The following is a 19,661-nucleotide window of genomic DNA, read 5'->3' on the forward strand; positions in this document are numbered from 1 at the left end:
ACAAACACCTTATAGAGTCACCCCTGATCCACCTTTATGGCCATATCTTGAAAAGGCGTCCACCTATAGAACTAAGGCCCACTCCCTTTTAAAATACTCATTAACACCTTTCATTTGATACCCATATCATACAAGCAAATTCTAGAGTCACCCCTGGTCCACCTTTATGGCAATATCTCGAAAAGGCTTCCACCTATAGAACTAAGGCCAACGTCCTTTTCAAATACTTATTAACACCTTTCATTTGATACCCATATCGTACAAACAAATTCTAGAGTCGTCCCTTGTCCACGTTTATGGCGATATCTCGAAAAGGCTTCCACCTATAGAACTAAGGCCCACGTCCTTTTAAAATACCCATTAACACCTTTCATTTTATACCCATATCGTACAAACAAATTCTAGAGTCACCCCTGGTCCACCTTTATGGCAATATCTCGAAAAGGCTTCCACCTATAGAACTGAGGCCAACGTCCTTTCAAAATACTCATTAACACCTTTCATTTGCTACCCATATCGTACAAACAAATTCTAGAGTCACCCCTGGTCCACCTTTATGGCGATATCTCGAAAAGGCTTCCACCTATAGAACTAAGGCCCCTGTCCTTTTCAAATACTCATTATCACCTCTAAACCTCTGGTAAACCTCTATGGCGATATCTCGAAAAGGCATCCACCTATATAATTAAGGCCCACTCCCTTTTAAACTACTCATTAACACCTTTCTTTTGATACTCATATCGTACAAACACATTCCAGAGTCACCCCTGGTCCACCTTTATGGCGATATCTGGAAAAGGCGTCCACCTATAGAACTAAGCCCACGCCCTCTTAAAATACTCTTTAATACTTTCAATCTGGTACACATGTTATACAAACACATTCCAGGGTTACCCTTGGTTCATTTTCCTACATGGTGATTTTCCCTTATTTTGTCTCCATAGCTCTCAGCTATGTAATGTTCGGTTCCACCCGAACTTAGCGTTCCTTACTTGTTCTCAGTTAAGGTTTTCTCGAGTGCAGTCAATAATTGACTGTATTTTTTTATATATAAGCGCCTTCAATATGAAGCCTTACCAAAAATCTACCAATCAAGTTATCCATTACCATGCCTATCATTAATTTCATTAATTTGTTTAATAGAATTTATGACACTAACAACAATACATACCTTACTATATCTATTAATTCCTGCTTACCATTTGCAGTCTCATATATAAGCCATAACTTTAATTTCTACCGCGAAAATGCCACAAAAGTCGAAGCAACATAACGAGCTCTCATACATTTGACAGTTTGACGATATAAATGTATGTATGTAGTGGAGAATATGCATACTTAAACATACATAAATCATTTATATTAACGATGCAATCAAAAAATTTGTCATACTTTCTAGTATATTGTTAATAGAGAAAAAAGTATGAATACAAGTGTGGTTGTGTGCATGGTTGAGGGAGTAAGCACTGCCTTTGTTAATGGTGAAACATGCTTATGGCAAAAATTTATTTGATGTATGACATTTGAATATATTGGTAAAAGTTTTATAACTTTATTTATATTATTTTTTTTTTTTATACATACTTTTTTATACCCAGCTGTACTTGTACACAGGGTAATATAACTCTGATTGGCTAACGGTTAGTTGTACAGTTATAAAGGAATCGAAATGGATATAGACTTCCATATATCAAAATCATTAGTATCGAAACAAATTTGATTAAGCCATGTCCGTCCGTCCGTCTGTCCTTCCGTTAATACGACAACTTGAGAAAATATTGAGATATCTTCACAAAATTTGTTATGCGGGCTTATCCAGAATAGACTGGTATTGAAAATGATGGAAATCGGCTATAATCACGCCCACTTTTTCGATATCGAAAATTTAGAAAAATGTAAAAAATTAGATAATTCAAAAACGAGTACAGCTAAGCTAATGAAATTTGGTAGGTGTATTGGTTTTATGACGCAAAATATGAATTCAAAAAAATATCTGAATATGGGCATGGCACTACCCACATTTAGAAGAAGAAAATTTGGAAGTTTAGCAATCCGCAAATCAAAAGTCGTTAAAGATATTTCATTTTGTCAGAGACACTATCCTGCAATAGACTGAGTGAATATTATCGAAATCAGTTAAAGACCACGCCAACTTTTCTTAAAGGTCTAACCTTAAAAAAGTTTGCAATAACTCTATTAATTATATATGACTGATGTTCTACCTCAGAAGTGGTATGGTTGAGGTAAGAACAAAACTCAAACAAATTTTCAAAATGGGCTTAGCCCGCCAAATACTTTAAATACCGGAATAGAACCATATATGTATTATTGCGCAGCCTTATAGCACTATTGACCACACAAGCCTAACAACAACAGCATTTCAAGTACAGAGCTATGTAAGATACGGTTTGACCCGAAATTAGACTTTCTTACTTGTGTTTTTTTTTTTTGTTTTTTTTTTTGTTGATGTTCAGCTTGTGTTTTGTTTTGTTGGCTGTGTATTTATTTATTTGTTCTTTTTTTTTGTTGTTTTTTTTTGCTATCCTGTTCACGACGTGCGCTGCGCAGATATGGCGTGAACATTTTTCATGTCATAAAATAAACGGAAATTGGTTAAGAAAAAAATTATTGCGCTTAGACACAAAAGTGCTTGTGAAAAATTTTTTCGCTGTCACAACGTTCCATGAAAGATTATTGACAAATAGTTTTAGCATAGTATTTTGCTGAAAGAGTTCAGGTGGAAAATGTATGCACATTGAAATACACTTATAAATCTATATTTATACTCAGTTGCGCATAGCGCACATAAGAAAAATCTAGGCTTCCATATACCAAAATTCTCCGTGTGGAGTTTAACTAAATTATTTTAACGAATTTACTGCAAATCCTCTTATTTGCAACCTTCTGCTAAGTTCGAATCCCTAAACTGTTGAATAAATAACTCCAATCTTCAATAATGCAAAAATGGCCTTTATTAAAGTACTTCACAATAACAATTATACTTCGCTTACTGATAGCTTGCTCAACTTAACTGATTGATAGCTTAAATAAAACTAAACTCTAGCGCCTCTACTGTCGCGGCCTTTAGTACTTTTTGATTTCTCGTTGCACACTTCTAGGCTTTTCTATTGCAGAACTTACTAGTTAGTTTTGAGCTACAAATCACCAGCCACAACTACGTTTATAGCTTCTCATATGCGCGTGAGTAATACTTGCACAAATTATTGCCCTCTTTTGTGAGCACCTCAGATAAGATATATGCATGTGTTTGTGCGTTTCATCTCCGCTGCGTGTATGTACATATCTGTAGACATAATTATTGATTCGTTTATGTAGATACATAATGCTTGATTTATGGATGTGCATGATATCACTCCTTAGCATCGGCTTAGGGATGACAGTAACCCTAAGTGTTGCTAATATTCGTAACATTATATTTACCAAAGTTTCGTCTATTGAGTGAAATCTCCCAGAGTTAGTGAAAATGTCCTTCTAAGTGACTCTTACTTAGGTTAGGTTGAACTAGCTGGGCCGTAAGGATTTCACATAGACTGAAAATGTCCGTAATGTTACCAGAAGTTTTCTCAATGACAAAGGGAAACCCCTATCAGAAACCATATATACTACATATATTATAAAATAACACCGTGCTCTTGGAAAATATTCGAAGCTTTCTAGAACCTATGCTACCTGCTGCATATAGAAGCTGATACACTCCTTATAGCTGGATGGGGTAGTTCAAAAAGAGGAACAAATTCTAATAAATTTTGGTGTTTGTATATCCGTTGGTACATTTTACTAATTCAGACACTCTTTACAGCCACCGTTCACCGATTTTTTTATATATAAGCAACTTTCCCACCGATTCTCCCACCGGTAGATTCGAGAAGTTGTAACCATAGTTCAAATATATGGTTGGCTCATCTCTACACCAACAACATACCTTTGTTCAGATTGTCAAAATCTGTGTGTTGGTGTTAGACGTACAAAATGGAGAGAAAACATAAAACTTGGCAATTTTTGTGTGTAATGGGCTGCTGAGATGAGCCTACAATATAATTGAGCAATGGTTGTAACTATTCATCAGTTATCTGTCATTTCGCTTGTTCGTTTAAAAACCGACCAACTGTGCGCAGATTTAATGTTCACTGCATACAAGTAGATATGTTTTTGATAAAAAATCGATAACTTTACATGACACATCGATAACAATTCGATTAATATTCAATAAAATTCCGATAATAAATTGTTCAAAAATCTATAACTCGTTTGTATTAAATAGATAAATACCGTTAAATAATCGATAACTTTTTGATAAAAAATCGATAAAGTGGCAACAACAAACCGATAACTCGTGGAAAAATGTGTTAAATTATTGATAATTCTTTTATCGAAATTCAAACTTATAACACTTCCATAACAAATCGATAACACGTCTATACCTCATCGATAACACAGCTACAAAAACCGATTACTCATCGATAAGTAATTAATGTCACACCTATTGCCCGTCGATACCTTAACTAATAATTCTTCAAAAGCAAACCAGACACTTTTCGGTAAAAAATGATTAAACGCCGTCCGTTTTCGGTTTCAGCTTCGGTTTTGTATTCAGTTTTGAGATCAAACCTTTCCACTTCTCTCCCATTCTTCTTCTTTTCTTTTTGTCCCTTGTCTTTCTTTTTTCTTCCTTTTGAGCAAGACGACCACGAAAAGCAGTCGCCCCCGCGGGTTAAGGGACGTTCACGGCGTCGGCATGTCTGTCGTAATTGGCGACTAAAATTCACAGCCCTAGATCATGGGCGGGGTCATATCAAATCGTTTCTGAGATAGAAGATCTAGCACCTCATGATGTTAAATTTCGAAACATACCGCCTCAGTATCCTTCGGACATTTTTTTTATCAAGAACAAGTAAATCTTCTTGAGGCATATTACTAGGGGTACCAAGAAGGGCGTGGCGTTTTTAAGGAAAGCTCTACAGAGAATGTTGATTTACCTCGTGTATAAATTGATCTTTGATAGTAAGTCTTTAGTAGATTCTGCTTTTAGCGATGTAATCATCTGGTATGAGAACTACAAGGACTCCCGTAAGTTCTGCATCGCTGTCTGGACTTCTTTGCCTGCGTATCTACAGGTTACACGGTAGACAGGATATTACAAGACTAAATAAAACAAGTAAGGAAGGCTAAGTTCGGGTGTAACCGAACATAACATACTCAGTTGAGAGCTATGGAGACAAAATAAGGAAAATCAATCTGGGGTAACCCTGGAATGTGGTTGTATAACATGTGTATCAAATGAAAGGTATTAAAGAGTATTTTAAGAGAGAGTAGGCCATAGTTCTATGGATGAACGCCATTTAGGGATATCGCCATAAAGGTAGACCAGGGCTGACTCTAGAATTTGTTTGTACGATATGGGTATCAAATGAAAGGTGTTACTGAGCATTTTAAGAGGGAGTAGGCCTTAGGTCTATCGGTGGACGCCTTTTCGAGATGTCCCCATTAAGGTGGACCAGGGGTGATTCTATAATGTGTTTGTACGATATGGGTATCAAATGAAAGCTGTTAATGAGTATTTTGAAAAGGAGTGATCCTTAGTTCCATAGGTGGACGCCGTTTCGAGATATCGCCATAAAGGTGGACCAGGCGTGTCTCTAGAATGTGTTTGTACGATATGGGAATCAAATGAAAGGTGTTACTGAGCATTTTAAGAGGGAGTGGGCATTAGGTCTATAGGTGGACGCCTTTTCGAGATATCGCCATTAGGGTGGGCCAGGGGTGACTCTAGAATGTTTGTACGGTATGGGTATCAAACGAAAGGTGTTACTGAGCATTTTAAGAGGGAGTGGGCATGAGGTTTATAGTTGGACGCCTTTTCGAGATATCGTCATTAGGGTGGGCCAGGGGTGACTCTAGAATGTGTTTGTACGATATGTGCATCAAACGAAAGGTGTTACTGAGCATTTTAAGAGGGAGTGGGCATTAAGTCTATAGGTGGACGCCCTTTCGAGATATCGCCATTAGGGTGGGCCAGGGGTGACTCTAGAATGTTTGTACGATATGGGTATCAAACGAAAGTTGTTACTGAGCATTTTAAGAGGGAGTGGGCATTAGGTCTATAGGTGGACGCCTTTTCGAGATATCGCCATTAGGGTGGGCCAGGGGTGAATCTAGAATGTGTTTGTACGATATGGGTATCAAATGAAAGGTGGTAAGGAGTATTTTAAAAGGGAGTAATCCTTAGTTCTATAGGTGGACGCCTTTTCGAGATATCGCCATAAAGGTGGACCAAGGGTGACTCTAGAATGTTTGTACGATATGGGTATCAAACGAAAGGTGTTACTGAGCATTTTAAGAGGGAGTGGGCATTAGGTCTATAGGTGGACGCCTTTTCGAGATATCGCCATTAGGGTGGGCCAGGGTGACTCTAGAATGTGTTTGTACGATATGGGTATCAAATGAACGGTGGTAAAGAGTATTTTAAAAGGGAGTAATCCTTAGTTCTATAGGTGGACGCCTTTTCGAGATATCGCCATTAGGGTGGGCCAGGTGTGACTCTAGAATGTTTGTACGATATGGGTATCAAACGAAAGGTGTTACTGAGCATTTTAAGAGGGAGTGGGCATTAGGTCTATAGGTGGACGCCTTTTCGAGATATCGCCATTAGGGTGGGACAGGGGTGACTCTAGAATGTTTGTACGATATGGGTATCAAACGAAAAGTGTTACTGAGCATTTTAAGAGGGAGTGGACATTAGGTCTATAGGTGGACGCCTTTTCGAGATATCGCCATTAGGGTGGGCCAGGGGTGACTCTAGAATGTTTGTACGATATGGGTATCAAACGAAAGGTGTTACTGAGCATTTTAAGAGGGAGTGGACATTAGGTCTATAGGTGGACGCCTTTTCGAGATATCGCCATTAGGGTGGGCAAGGGTGACTCTAGAATGTGTTTGTACGATATGGGTATCAAACGAAAGGTGTTACTGAGCATTTTAAGAGGGAGTGGACACTAGGTCTATAGGTGGACGCCTTTTCGAGATATCGCCATTAGGGTGGGCCAGGGGTGACTCTAGATTGTTTGTACGATATGGGTATCAAACGAAAGCTGTTACTTAGCATTTTAAGAGGGAGTGGGCATTAGGTCTATAGGTGGACGCCTTTTCGAGGTATCGCCATTAGGGTGGGCCAGGGGTGACTCTAGAATGTTTGTACGATATGGGTATCAAACGAAAGGTGTTACTGAGCATTTTAAGAGGGAGTGGACACTATGTCTATAGGTGGACGCCTTTTCGAGATATCGCCATTAGGGTGGGACAGGGGTGACTCTGGTATGTTTTTGTACGATATGGATATCAAATTAAAGGTATTAATGAGGGTTTTAAAAGCGAGTGGCCCTTAGATGTATATGTGAAGGCGTTCTCGCGATATCGACCAAAATGTGGACCAGGTGATCCAGAAAATCATCTGTCGGGTACTGCTAATTTATTTATACATGCAATACCACTAACAGTATTCCTGCCAAGATTCCAACGGCTGTTGATTTCGCCTTGTAGAACTTTTTCATTTTCCTCTACTTAATATGGTAGGTGTCACACCCATTTTACAAAGTTTTTTCCAAAGTTATATTTTGCGTCAATAATCTAATCCAGTTACCATGTTTCATCACTTTTTTCGTATTTGGTATAGAATTATGGCATTTTTTTCATTTTTCGTAATTTTCGATATCGATATAGTGGGCGTGGTTATGGTCAGATTTCGCCCATTTTTTATACCAAGAAAAAGTGAGCTCAGGTAAGTACGGGGGCTAAGCTTAGTGAAGATATATCGGATTTTGCTCAAGTTATTGTGTTAATGGCCGAGCGGAAGGACAGACGGTGGACTGTGTATAAAAACTGGGCGTGGCTTCCACCGATTTCGCCCATTTTCACAGAGAACAGTTACCGTCATAGAATCTATGCTCCTACCAAATTCGAGAAGGATTGGTAAATTTTTGTTCGACTTATGGCAATAAAAGTATTCTAGACAAACTAAATGAAAATGGGCGGAGCCACGCCCATTTTGAAATTTTCTTTTATTTTTGTATTTTGTTGCATCATATCATTACTGGAGTTGAATTTTGACTTAATTTACTTATATACAGTAAAGATATTAAATTTTTTGTTAAAATTTGAATTTAAAAAATTTTTTTTTTAAAAAGTGGGCGTGTTCTTCATCCAATTTTGCTAATTTTTATTTAGCACATATAGAGTAATAGTGGTTACGTTCCTGCCAAATTTCATCATGATATCTTCAACGACTGCCAAATTACAGCTTGCAAAACTTTTAAATTACCTCTTGTAAAAGTGGGCGGTGCCACGCCCATTGTCCAAACTCTTACTAGTTTTCTATTGTGCGTCATAACGTCAACCCATCTACCAAGTTTCGTCGCTTTATCTGTCTTTTGTAATGAGTTATCGCACTTTTTCTGTTTTTCGAAATTTTCGATATCGAAAAAGTGGGCGTGGTTATAGTCCGATATCGTTCATTTTAAATAGCGATCTGAGATGAGTGCTCAGAAACCTACATATCAAATTTCATCAAGATACCTCAAAATTTACTCAAGTTATCGTGTTAACGGACGGACGGACGGACGGACGGACGGACGGACATGGCTCAATCAAATTCTTTTTCGATCCTGATTATTTTGATATATGGAAGTCTATATCTATCTCGATTCCTTTATATATGTACAACCAACCGTTATCCAATCAAACTTAATATACTCTGTGAGCTCTGCTCAACTGAGTATAAAAATAAATGTAAGGTTACATGGTAATTTGCGTCGTGCCCCTTTTGATTTTTTCTAAAATTGGCGGGATGGACCTATTTGTTTTATGCCGACTCCGAACGGCATCTGCAAGGCAGTTGAGTTTTCATGAGAGCTTTTCATGGCAGATACTCGGAGTTCTTGCCACACTCTGCCGAGGGGCGACCCCGCTTAGAAAAAAATTCTTCTAATTCAAAAAAATTGTTTCTAAAATTTTGATGTTACTTTGCTTGGGGCGTGAACCCACGATCTTCGGTGTGGTGGCGGAGCATGCTACCAGCACACCACGGCGGCCGCTAAGACTGGCCTACGTAAATTAGCTATGCCCCTACTCATTATTACCGATCTACGGCCAAAATTCAAAGCTGAAAATAGAGGGATATTTCCTCACAAAAGCTGATGCTATTTGTGTTTTTTTTTTTTTTTTGCTTTAGATTCACAATTCTTATTTAGCACTTCTGGCTCTTGATCGCCCGCTGATACTTACTTGCTCGTTGCTCATCCGCTGGCCTATGTTCTTTGCGATGCAATACTGCAGAGTGATTAAAGAGCATATGCAATAATGCTAAATGTTATTTAGCTGTAACGTTTCTATAAAAAAAAAATTTCGGACCTCTACGTCATCATCATTACCATCATGCATGGGCGCTAAATTGCAAGAGAGATTTTGTCCATTTCGGGATATGTCACGAAAGCTATCCATGTTTCGCGATAACTGGCGTCAATTGGGAATACCAAGGGCTGTCAAGTTTTCCTCCACCTACGTCTCCCAACTCAGCGGAGGTCTCCTCTTTCCTCTGCTTACAAACTGCAGTGTGGACTGTAATATTTTCTTAACTGGAACGTCTTCGTCCATTTGCATAACATGGCCTAGCCAGCGTAGCCTTTGAGTTTTTATGATTCTGCGCAATACATAAGGGTAAGTATGATGAGCGACTTGCAGAGCGTGATTTTTGTTTGTCTAGTGTGGACTTTACTTTTCAATTGCCTACTCTTTGCAAAGTCATACTTTTTGACAGGACCTTACTCGGGGATAATATTGGAACTGAATCAACCTTTGACAAAGGCAACCTCATATAATTATTATAATTTTAGCTTAGCGCGAAATATCTTCGAGGAGGTATGCGGACAAAAGGCATATACAAGGCAGATGAGCTTTCTCTATAGAGCATTTCATGTCAGAGTGTTTGGCAAACCCTTGTAGAGGTGCGATCACTCTTTAAAATTTTCAAACGTGCCTTTATATTGCTTTTACCGTGACTTTATACCTGGTGCTTCAGCGCGGTAGGTGACCAAAATTTCTTATCCCATTGATGACCTCTACAAATAGCATGTATACTAATTTTTCTTTTCTAAATTATCCGTCTAGAAAGTAATAATATTACGAGGACGCTATCTTCGGACTTAAATTATTTTCAGTAGAACTCTTCTCATACTTTGTCATCTAATTTTAGTGTGTTTCAACAAACGAGCTCTTAGAAGGACATTAATCAACATAATAGGAAACAGAAATTTTAATGCTTATATTACTACTTCATTATTGACAAACCTGTATAAGTCTGGACGCTCTAGTACAGGCTGGTATACGTATGTACATCTGGGGTCAGAATTTATAAGTAAAACACATCAGCTTATCCTAGAAGTTCTGTTTGCTGCAATTTTGAAAATTTGTTTACTACACGCATTCAAATATGGTATTTCGACGCTTTATTCTACATTTGGTTAAGCCAGATCTGATATAGTTTAGTTCGACTTGGTTAGCAAAAACGTCAAAGTGATTTCTACAGTCTAGAGTAGATTTATCAGTTGAATCAAAAACCGTTGCTATACATGTTCACAAAAATGTTTGTATATGGTAAAGTGTTTACGTGCATGAGTATCTGGTACCTAGCAAAAAAAATATTTAACCCAATTTAGCTATGCCACCAATGCGGACACACACACACGCACACATGCTTATTAACTTCAGTATACGCTTACTTGAAAATTGCAAGTGAGAAAAACTGGCTGCTGCGTCATCAGTTGGCGACAAACTTTATAAGTTTTTGGTGTATGTTTGTTGAAAAGGTGAAAAACTTACAAGTCTGTAAATTTGCCCACACACACACAGATAACCAAGTATGCATACATTTGTATAATCTGAGAGTTAAAGTTTGAAATGAAATAAAGAATGATGAAATGAAATGCAAAAGCCAAATGTGGAAACTTAACAAACTGTTGTGGTCGTTAACCTTTGACACTTTGATACTTTTTAAGCTTTCAAATGGTTTAAATTCATGCTAGCGCGCAGATAGTATTGAAAGCTTCATATTGTAACATGTATATACTGCTTGTTAACGTATTGGAGAAGTTAAAAAGAGCAACCAAAAAATCAAATCAAATAAATTTCTTAGCTTCCAACAAGATAGATTAGTTGTAAAAGTTGCACGCAGTATGTAGTAATCGATATTTACATAACAACTTTTAGCAGAGTCTCATATAATCATCAGTAAATAAATCGTATCACCAATGTATGTGGATACAAGTACTACAACTTCAACAAAAATTGTAGTAAGATTCACATTTACAGTTTAGTATGCCCACAAAAATATTCTTAAAATTTCTCAAGTTGAACGAAACGCTAACTAATAACAAAAGTTTGCATAAAATAAAATGATTTATCTTTAACACTTTTGTAAAACTATAAATACGGATTAATTTGGAATATAAAACTATTAACTACATCTTTACCAGCAAATATTCACCAACGTAAGTAAGTGACTATTGGTAGAGGATGCCATGGCGTATGAGCAACGACTAATCAGTATTTAACTACACTGTTTCCAGATGGATCTTAGAAAGGGTTAATTGGAGCTATCATGCAAATAAAAAGAGGTAGTTCCATTTCTTCTTCATTTGACATAAGCTAACTGTTTGACATTCCCCTTTTGAAACAGCGGTACCATACCCAAAATAACACAACACAAGGAAGTCGTGGTCAACGAAATGAGACAGAGGTTTTGCATCCCGGGACTCACAGCACTCGTCATAGCCGTTGCAAAAGGGTGCCAAATTTGTCGTATTAGCAGAGCACTGCCATCTGCACCAGAAATGGGTCCACTTCCCATGGAGCGTATCGCCGCGTTTACACTTCCATTTACATACACAGGCGTGGACTACTTCGGGCATTTTGATGTTGTTATTGGTAAATGGCACGAAAAACTTTTGGGTGTGCTCTTCACCTGTATGACCGTGCGAGCCATTCATATTGAGGTGGCTTCGTCACTATCAAGCGATTCCTTTATTTTGGTTCTGCGACAGTTTATATGCAAATGTGGTGTTCCGAGGCGTATAACATCGGACAACGGCACGAGCTTTAAAAGCGCTAGTCGAGTTCTAGCTCAGGAAGTAGAGGAGATATCGTGTGACCAGGTAGAACAAAGGTACCCTTATATAGAGTGGGTTTTCATACCACCGTCTGCACCACACATGGGTGATGCATGGGAGCGCATGGTTCGCACAGTAAAATCGGTTCATATGAGCATCCTACCTGAAAACTGCGTTCGTGAAGAGGTCCTGCAAGAGGCACTAGCTGAGGCAGAAAGCAATATTAATATGAGGCCTCTAACCTACATATCGATTGAATCACCGGATAGCGAAGCGTTGACGCCAAACCATTTTCTGCTCGGTTTTTCTAGTGGCATCTGTGAGAAAAGTGATTGTGAAGTTGACTCTTCCAGGTTGAGCAAAAACTTTCGAATTTCTAGACAAATAGCAGACCGGTTTTGGAAACGATGGCTCTGAGAGTATTTGCTATGTTTAACAAGCCGCACGAAATGGTTTGAAACCCATACAACTATTCAACCAGAAGATATCGTGGTGATTGTGGATGAAAACGCGAAATGTAACACTTGGACTAGAGATCGTATACTTGACGTGATACGCGGTAGTGATGGTAAAATCAGGAGTGCGGTGGTAAAAACATCTAGCGGCTTGATGACTCGCCCGGTGGTGAAGCTCGCGCGACTGGATATCAATGAAGCAAACCCGAGCAAGAAGTTTGCGAAGAGGGGTGTTAGATCGCTGCATAAAGCAATAAAACGTTCGAATGCATGAAACGCTTGTGCTTGATGTGTGCGATTATCTGCCTTTGCTAAATGTCATTTACATCCGCAGCTATCCGCGCTCTTGCTCTCTTTGATATTTCTTTTACTTTTGAGACGTTGACTGAGAAGGCAGCATAATCCTACAAGCTCAGGTACAAGTGTAAGTACATAGCACGCGGTAAATTAGTATACATATCTTGATTAATGTGAAAAACCTTGTATATATTTTAGTGCTACTTTATGAATAAATTCTCAAAATACGTGTACAAGACATAGCTGCTCAATCTATTTTACTTATCCAGTCAACAGGAAGCATAAACAAAGTACATAAGTACATCTACATAAGAATGTGAGCCTTTTCACAGTAATCGCTATTTTGGTATATTTTTTGACGGTGATCAAGCTGTACCAGGCAGAGCTCAACACCATTTTTATCATTCAACGGTTGCTCCGAACTTAACGTGCTTCAAAATAAACCCTAGTTTCTTTTCCACTATTGAATTTTAAGCCACTCGTAGGACCTAGCCGACTTCACAGCACCCTACCATGTAGCTTAGCGTCTCGTAAGCGTGTGTTACGCGGTATTTGACATAATCCTCTCCCCTTATTGGGGAACTAATCGAAATAATGAAAATATCTTAACTTAGAGATTTGAAGAAAGATGGCTCTTAAATATCATGGGCAGAACGTTATGGGACAAACCAAATAAACCGCTACCAAATAACCAACACTATGCGATTCAGCAAATACAATAAAGTTGTTAAAAGTGAATAATATTGGAACCTTAAAATATATGAGAGGGAGTTTTTACAAACTTCCAAATGTAAGCATCTCATAAGTGGCAAAGTGAAAGGATGCGCTGAACTTGTTGCAGTATTGGAGCAGTAATATACCCACACTGCAAGTGTTACCTTTCAACCTTCAACACAATAGCCAAATTTATAAATTGCAAAAGCAAAAAAATCGAGCAATGAGATTCATTCTTCGTAAGCGCTATGACACGCCCATCAGGGACATGTTGTCGGGCCTTAACTGGTTAGGTATTAAACAACAATACTTTTATTACAAAATGATATTTGTTAAAAACATTGTACATGGTAACCTCCCTGAATACTTGCGTTCAGATGTGAGTCAGATAAATGTAATCTTTATTACTTACTTACTTAATTGGCGCTTAACCGTCTAAACAGTTATGGCCGTCCAAAAAGGCGCGCCAGTCGCTCCGCCAACCGGCGCCAATTGGTCACACCAAGGGAGTTTAAATCGTTTTCCACTTGGTCCTTCCAACGGAGTGGGGGCCGCCCTCTACCTCTGCTTCCATAGGCGGGTTCCAATAGAAAACCTTCTTGGCCGGAGCATCATCTTTCATTCGCATAACGTGGCCTAGCCAGCTCAGCCGCTGCGTTTTAATTCGCTGGACTGTGTTGATGTCTGCGTATAGCTCGTATAGCTCATCATTAAATCTTCTTCGGTACTCGCCATCGCCAACGCGCAGAGGTCCATAAATCTTTTGAAGAACTTTTCTCTCGAACACTCCCAAAGCCGCTTCATCTGCTGTTGTCATGGTCCATGCTTCTGCCCCATATAGCAGGACGGGTACGATAAGTGACTTGTAGAGTATGATTTTCGTTCGCCGAGAGAGGACTTTACTTTTCAATTGCTTACCTAGTCCAAAGTAGCATTTATTGGCAAGATTGATTCTTCGCTGGATTTCAGTGCTGATGTTGTTGCTAGTGTTGATGCTGGTTCCCAAATAAACGAAGTCTTTTAGTATTTCGAAATTATAGCTGCCAACAGTAACGTAGTTGCCCAGGCGCATATGCGCTGACTCTTTGCTCGATGACAGCAGGTTCTTCGTTTTGTCCTCATTCACCATCAAACCCATCTTCACCGCTTCTTTTTCCAGTTTGGAGTAAGCAGAACTAACAGCGCGGGTGTTTAGGCCGATGATATCAATGTCTTCAGCATATGCCAGTAACTGCACGCTTTTATAGTATATTCTTCGAGTGCGGTTAAGTTCTGCAGCTAGTATAATTTTCTCCAGCATCAAATTAAAGAAATTGCACGATAGGGGGTCACTCTGTCTGAAACCTCGTTCAGTTTCGAACGGCTTGAAGAGGTCCTTCCCAATTCTGACTGAGCTGATGGAGTTGCTCAACGTCATTTTGCACAGCCGTATAAGTTTTGCTGGGAAACCAAATTCAGACATAGCCGCATATAGGCAGCTCCTTTTTGTGCTGTCGAAGGCGGCTTTAAAGTCGACGAAGAGGTGATGTGTGTCGATTCTCTTTTCACGGGTTTTCCAAGATTTGGCGCATTGCGAAAATCTGGTCGATGGTAGATTTACCAGGTCTGAAGCCGCATTGATAATGTCCAATCAGCCGGTTCACGGTGGGCTTCAATCTTTCGCGCAATACACTTGAAAGGACCTTATATGCGATATTAAGAAGGCTGATTCCACGATAGTTGGTGCATTTTGCAGTATCCCCCTTCTTGTGGACTGGGCAAAGAACACTTAGGTTTCAACCGTCGGGCATGCTTTCGTCCGCCCATATTTTGCTAAGAAGCTGCTGCATGCGCTTACCAACTCCTCGCCGCCGAACTTGAATAGCTCCGCAGGCAATCCATCAGCGCCCACGGCCTTGTTGTTTTTCAATCTGGTTATTGTAATCTTTATTACAAAGGCCTAAAATGTTTTAATGAATTACCTAATAACATTAAGCGATGCAATAGTGTAGCTAGATTTAAAAGAAATTTGTTTGTATATTGTAAAACTATGTTTTTGTGAACGAAAATCGACACTGATGATGACACAACGCCGAAACCGGTTTGTCTCAAAACCAAATTTAACAAGGGATTACGGAAAATCGTTCCAATATACATCTATTTTAGTTCTTAATTGCAGCAAACAGTTTATCTCATATTTATAAATATTTTTATAAACGGTTTTTTTCTCTGCTTTTATAAATACTTCCTTTCTCCCTCCTTATTTATGTTTAACTTTTGCTTCCGTTTACTTTTAAATTTTTTTATGAATGAATGAAAACATATGGGGTATTCCATCCCATTTCGACCAATTTTGAACACGACCCCTTTAGAATTGGCTGAAAGTTTTTCTTCTTTTTCTAGCTTACGAAAGACGTTTTTCAGAAGTTTTTCAAATTTTTTCATCCAACTCAAAAAAAGTTATGAATTTAAATAAAAACACCGTTTTTGTTTTCAAAATGCTATAACTTTTTCAAAAATTTACCGTTTGGGATCTTTTTTTTTTACAAAAATTTGTGAGAAATTTGTTTTGATCTAGACTCAATGGAGTCGTAATAAATAAATAAATAAATAAATAAAGTGCCGTCTAGAGAACTTCTGTTTTTTGTTGAACAGGCTTTAATATGGTCCTGATACGCTAGCGATAGCTCCGATCTGAGAGAAAGGTTCCTGCAAAAATGTGTTGCTACGGTTATTCAAACAAAGATTTTCGTGTAAATTGGTATTTTTGAATAAAACTTGATTTCCCAGAAAAAAGCATCAGATCTTAATAAGCACTACTCTTCTAATCAAAGGACTAAATTTCATTTTGCCTTTGAGATGATATATTTTAGTTGTATTTAATCATATAATACTTTTTACCAACTCTGTAAATATTAATCACTCTAGTTTTGATTGTGGATAAAAATCCCCCACAAAAATAAAAAATTTCCTAAATATAATTTTATTGGGGTGGAGATGTTTTTTAGGCATTTTTTTCTGTGACGACTAACCTAGTTTAAGTAAAATGCGCCAAAGTGGATTTACCTTGTTGTTTCTTTCCTTAATGTTTGGAGCTTAAAAGAATCAGTTGAATTTTCGAAAGCCTCAATTGAAATTGTCGATTGGATTTTTGGAAGCATAACTGGGAGTGCAGCGTTGTCAAGTGCAGCTTTGAATCCGTAGTTGGGTTTTAAAGACGTCGAAAATATCAAATTTACTCTTTCAGAAATCGAGTTGACCCTTTTTTTAAAATCTAACAGTTACCAGATAAATCTGACAATAACCACGCCTAATTTTTCAAAATCAAAAATTTTGAAAAATATAAAAGAAAGAAGGAGTTTCTGAAAAGGACGTTGCATACAGTGAAGAGAAGAAAACTTCATAGCTGAAATCAGAACCTCTTAGTTATCACCTTTCAATTTTGCAGAACTATAGTTCTTGTTAGAAGAAAATTTTTCTAAGCGGGGTCGCCCCTCGGCAGTGTTTGGCAAGCGCTCCGGGTGTATTTCTGCCATGAAAAGCTTTCAGTGAAAACTCATCTGCCTTGCAGATGCCGCTCGGAGTCGGCATAAAACATGTAGGTCCCATCCGGCCAATTTGTAGGGAAAATCAAGAGGAGCACGACGCAAATTGGAAGAGATGCTCGGCCTTAGATCTCTTCGGAGGTTATCGCGCCTTACATTTATTTTTTATTTTATAGTTCTTGTTATTATGTTTAGATCTTAATAAGGTAGGGCTATGTGGAACTGGCTGGTCCGTGAAGACCTAACATAGAAAGAGTTAGTTCATATTGTTACAAGAAGTTGGTTTAACCTCCAAACTGAAAGACCCTATCAAAAGCCAGGACCTATGTTACAAGTAAATCCATTCTCTTGGCAAATACTAAATGTTTTCTAGGACCTACGCCGCTTGCTGCTTCTAGATTCGCTAACTCTTTTACTCCTTATAGTTGGGGTATTAGCCTGGTGAGCGCATAGCACAAGCATAAAAAGTGCTCTATAGTTTTCTCCTCCAACTCGCACTCTCTATATCTGCTACTACTTACTAGGTCTAATTTGACAGCATTTGATGTCCAATGATAGTGTAGGCTCCAGTTCTCTCTTTTTAAGTAACTTTGCTAGTCCAAAGTTATAAGACATGCACATGTTTGTCGACACTTTGCAGCAACGCGCTTGGCTGCACGTTTCTGCTTTGTGGATCTTATGCAGCTCTCGCCTTCCCTTAATCTTACCCAATCTGATTGGAACGTCTACGGTGCACGCTTCGATTGGTGCCTTCTTTTTATCTAGCTCATACGCTTTTTCATTCCCGTGTTTTCCATATGTCCTGGGACCAAAAACAGTACAATACACTTTTTAGATGTTGCGCTATGCGAAATTAATGTATAAATTTCTTCTTGGCTATAAAAATCAACGCGGTTGAAGTTTAAGCTATTTTCTTATAGTGTTTCTACTAATTTAGTTACAGCTACTACTTCAGGCCGAAAAAAACTGCAGTAATCTGTTTATTTTCTGATCAGAATAGTTACTGCAGACCCTTCTTCTTCCGTAACTTTGAAGTCACTGGTGTACAGGTGTATCGCCGCCTCTGTCATTTGGGCACCCTTGCTCAAACCATTCACCTCTTCGAAGCGCAGGTACGGAATCCTGTAGTCTGCTGGCTAGGTATTCGATGGCACTGTTTTCGTGTTGAAACGAGATAAAAAATATGTGACGGGTGCAGGGTTTGGAGATATATCTGCTATCTGCTCTTACTCTAGCTACTGCCTAGGTATATAAGTACTTTTATTCTAAGTAACAAATATGTGCGTGGTGGACAGCATGGAAGAGAATCCAAATCTTTAAATAAGCTTACTGAAAAATGAATGTTTTTTTCTCACACATTTATTTACATAACTATCTATGTGTATTACACAAATTCTCAGTTTTTACTGTGAAAAATTTTAAAGACTTACAAAAGTTGTTCCGTACCCGAGTGTCAGCTGGTGAACGAAAAACACTTTTCTTCATATACAGCAAGTACGTGCGCACAACTACAGATACAATTTCAAGTTATACATTTTTTTCCTTTATTTGGTTCGACAATTTTGTTATTTGTAACTTTCAACATGAGGATTATGTCAACTTTGTTCCCTTGCAACAGTTCGAACCAAATGCTTTTACAAACATTCTAATTCCCTTTGCGCATTAGAAAGATACTCGATTTCTAAGTTTTCTTCTATGTTTGCACAAATATGCACAAAAGGCTGTTTTATGAATACATATAGCTGTGTATACGTACGAATATAAAAACGTCTATGCCACATGTGCAAAGAATCGCCAAACGGTCACTTTTGCACTTTTTTATTTTTTATTTGTATTATAGTTTAAGTAAATGCTTCTGTATGGGTGCTCTGTCCAGCTGTACGAGAGGAACTGTTTAAGAATTTTAAGCACTATATTTTAATGCATATCAACTTTGTGCAGAATATTCAAAAGATGCTTAATAAATAAAAACTTGAAACTCTTTATAAGCTTAAGCTCTGGCTAAGCTAGATAATAAGCAGTAAAATGAACGACTCAACTGAAAGTCGCGTGTGAAATATAGAAAAACGTCAAAAGCTTAGCATGCAAATAAATGAATATTTGTAACCTTGATCGAGTTCGAAGTCACATGCACACATACAGCAGCGTGCACGAAAATAGCAGCCGCAATTTTAATCAAAAATTCCACAACTGTATTCTTTTTTCTTATTTACAATCATTTAAGAAAATATTTCAAAGACTTTTATAACTCAAACCTAATAAATCAGCCCCAAAAACATTTAGAGCAGTTCGCGAAAATTTTACGAAAATTTCAGACATTTTACTTAGAGTTTTCTGAACTTTTTTGAGTATGTAGTTTTTTAAGTTTAATTAGTTCTAGCCCCAGAAAAAGCCAATTTTAAGCCAATTTAAACAATTTTTTCGCAGAACTTTTCTTATTTTATTTCATTCGAAGGGCGCGAAAATTTTTTTTTATACGGAAGAAAATCTGAATA

The sequence above is a fragment of the Eurosta solidaginis genome, chromosome 2 (genome assembly GCF_040869045.1).
Source record: "Eurosta solidaginis isolate ZX-2024a chromosome 2, ASM4086904v1, whole genome shotgun sequence".
NCBI classification, from domain to species: domain Eukaryota; kingdom Metazoa; phylum Arthropoda; class Insecta; order Diptera; family Tephritidae; genus Eurosta; species Eurosta solidaginis.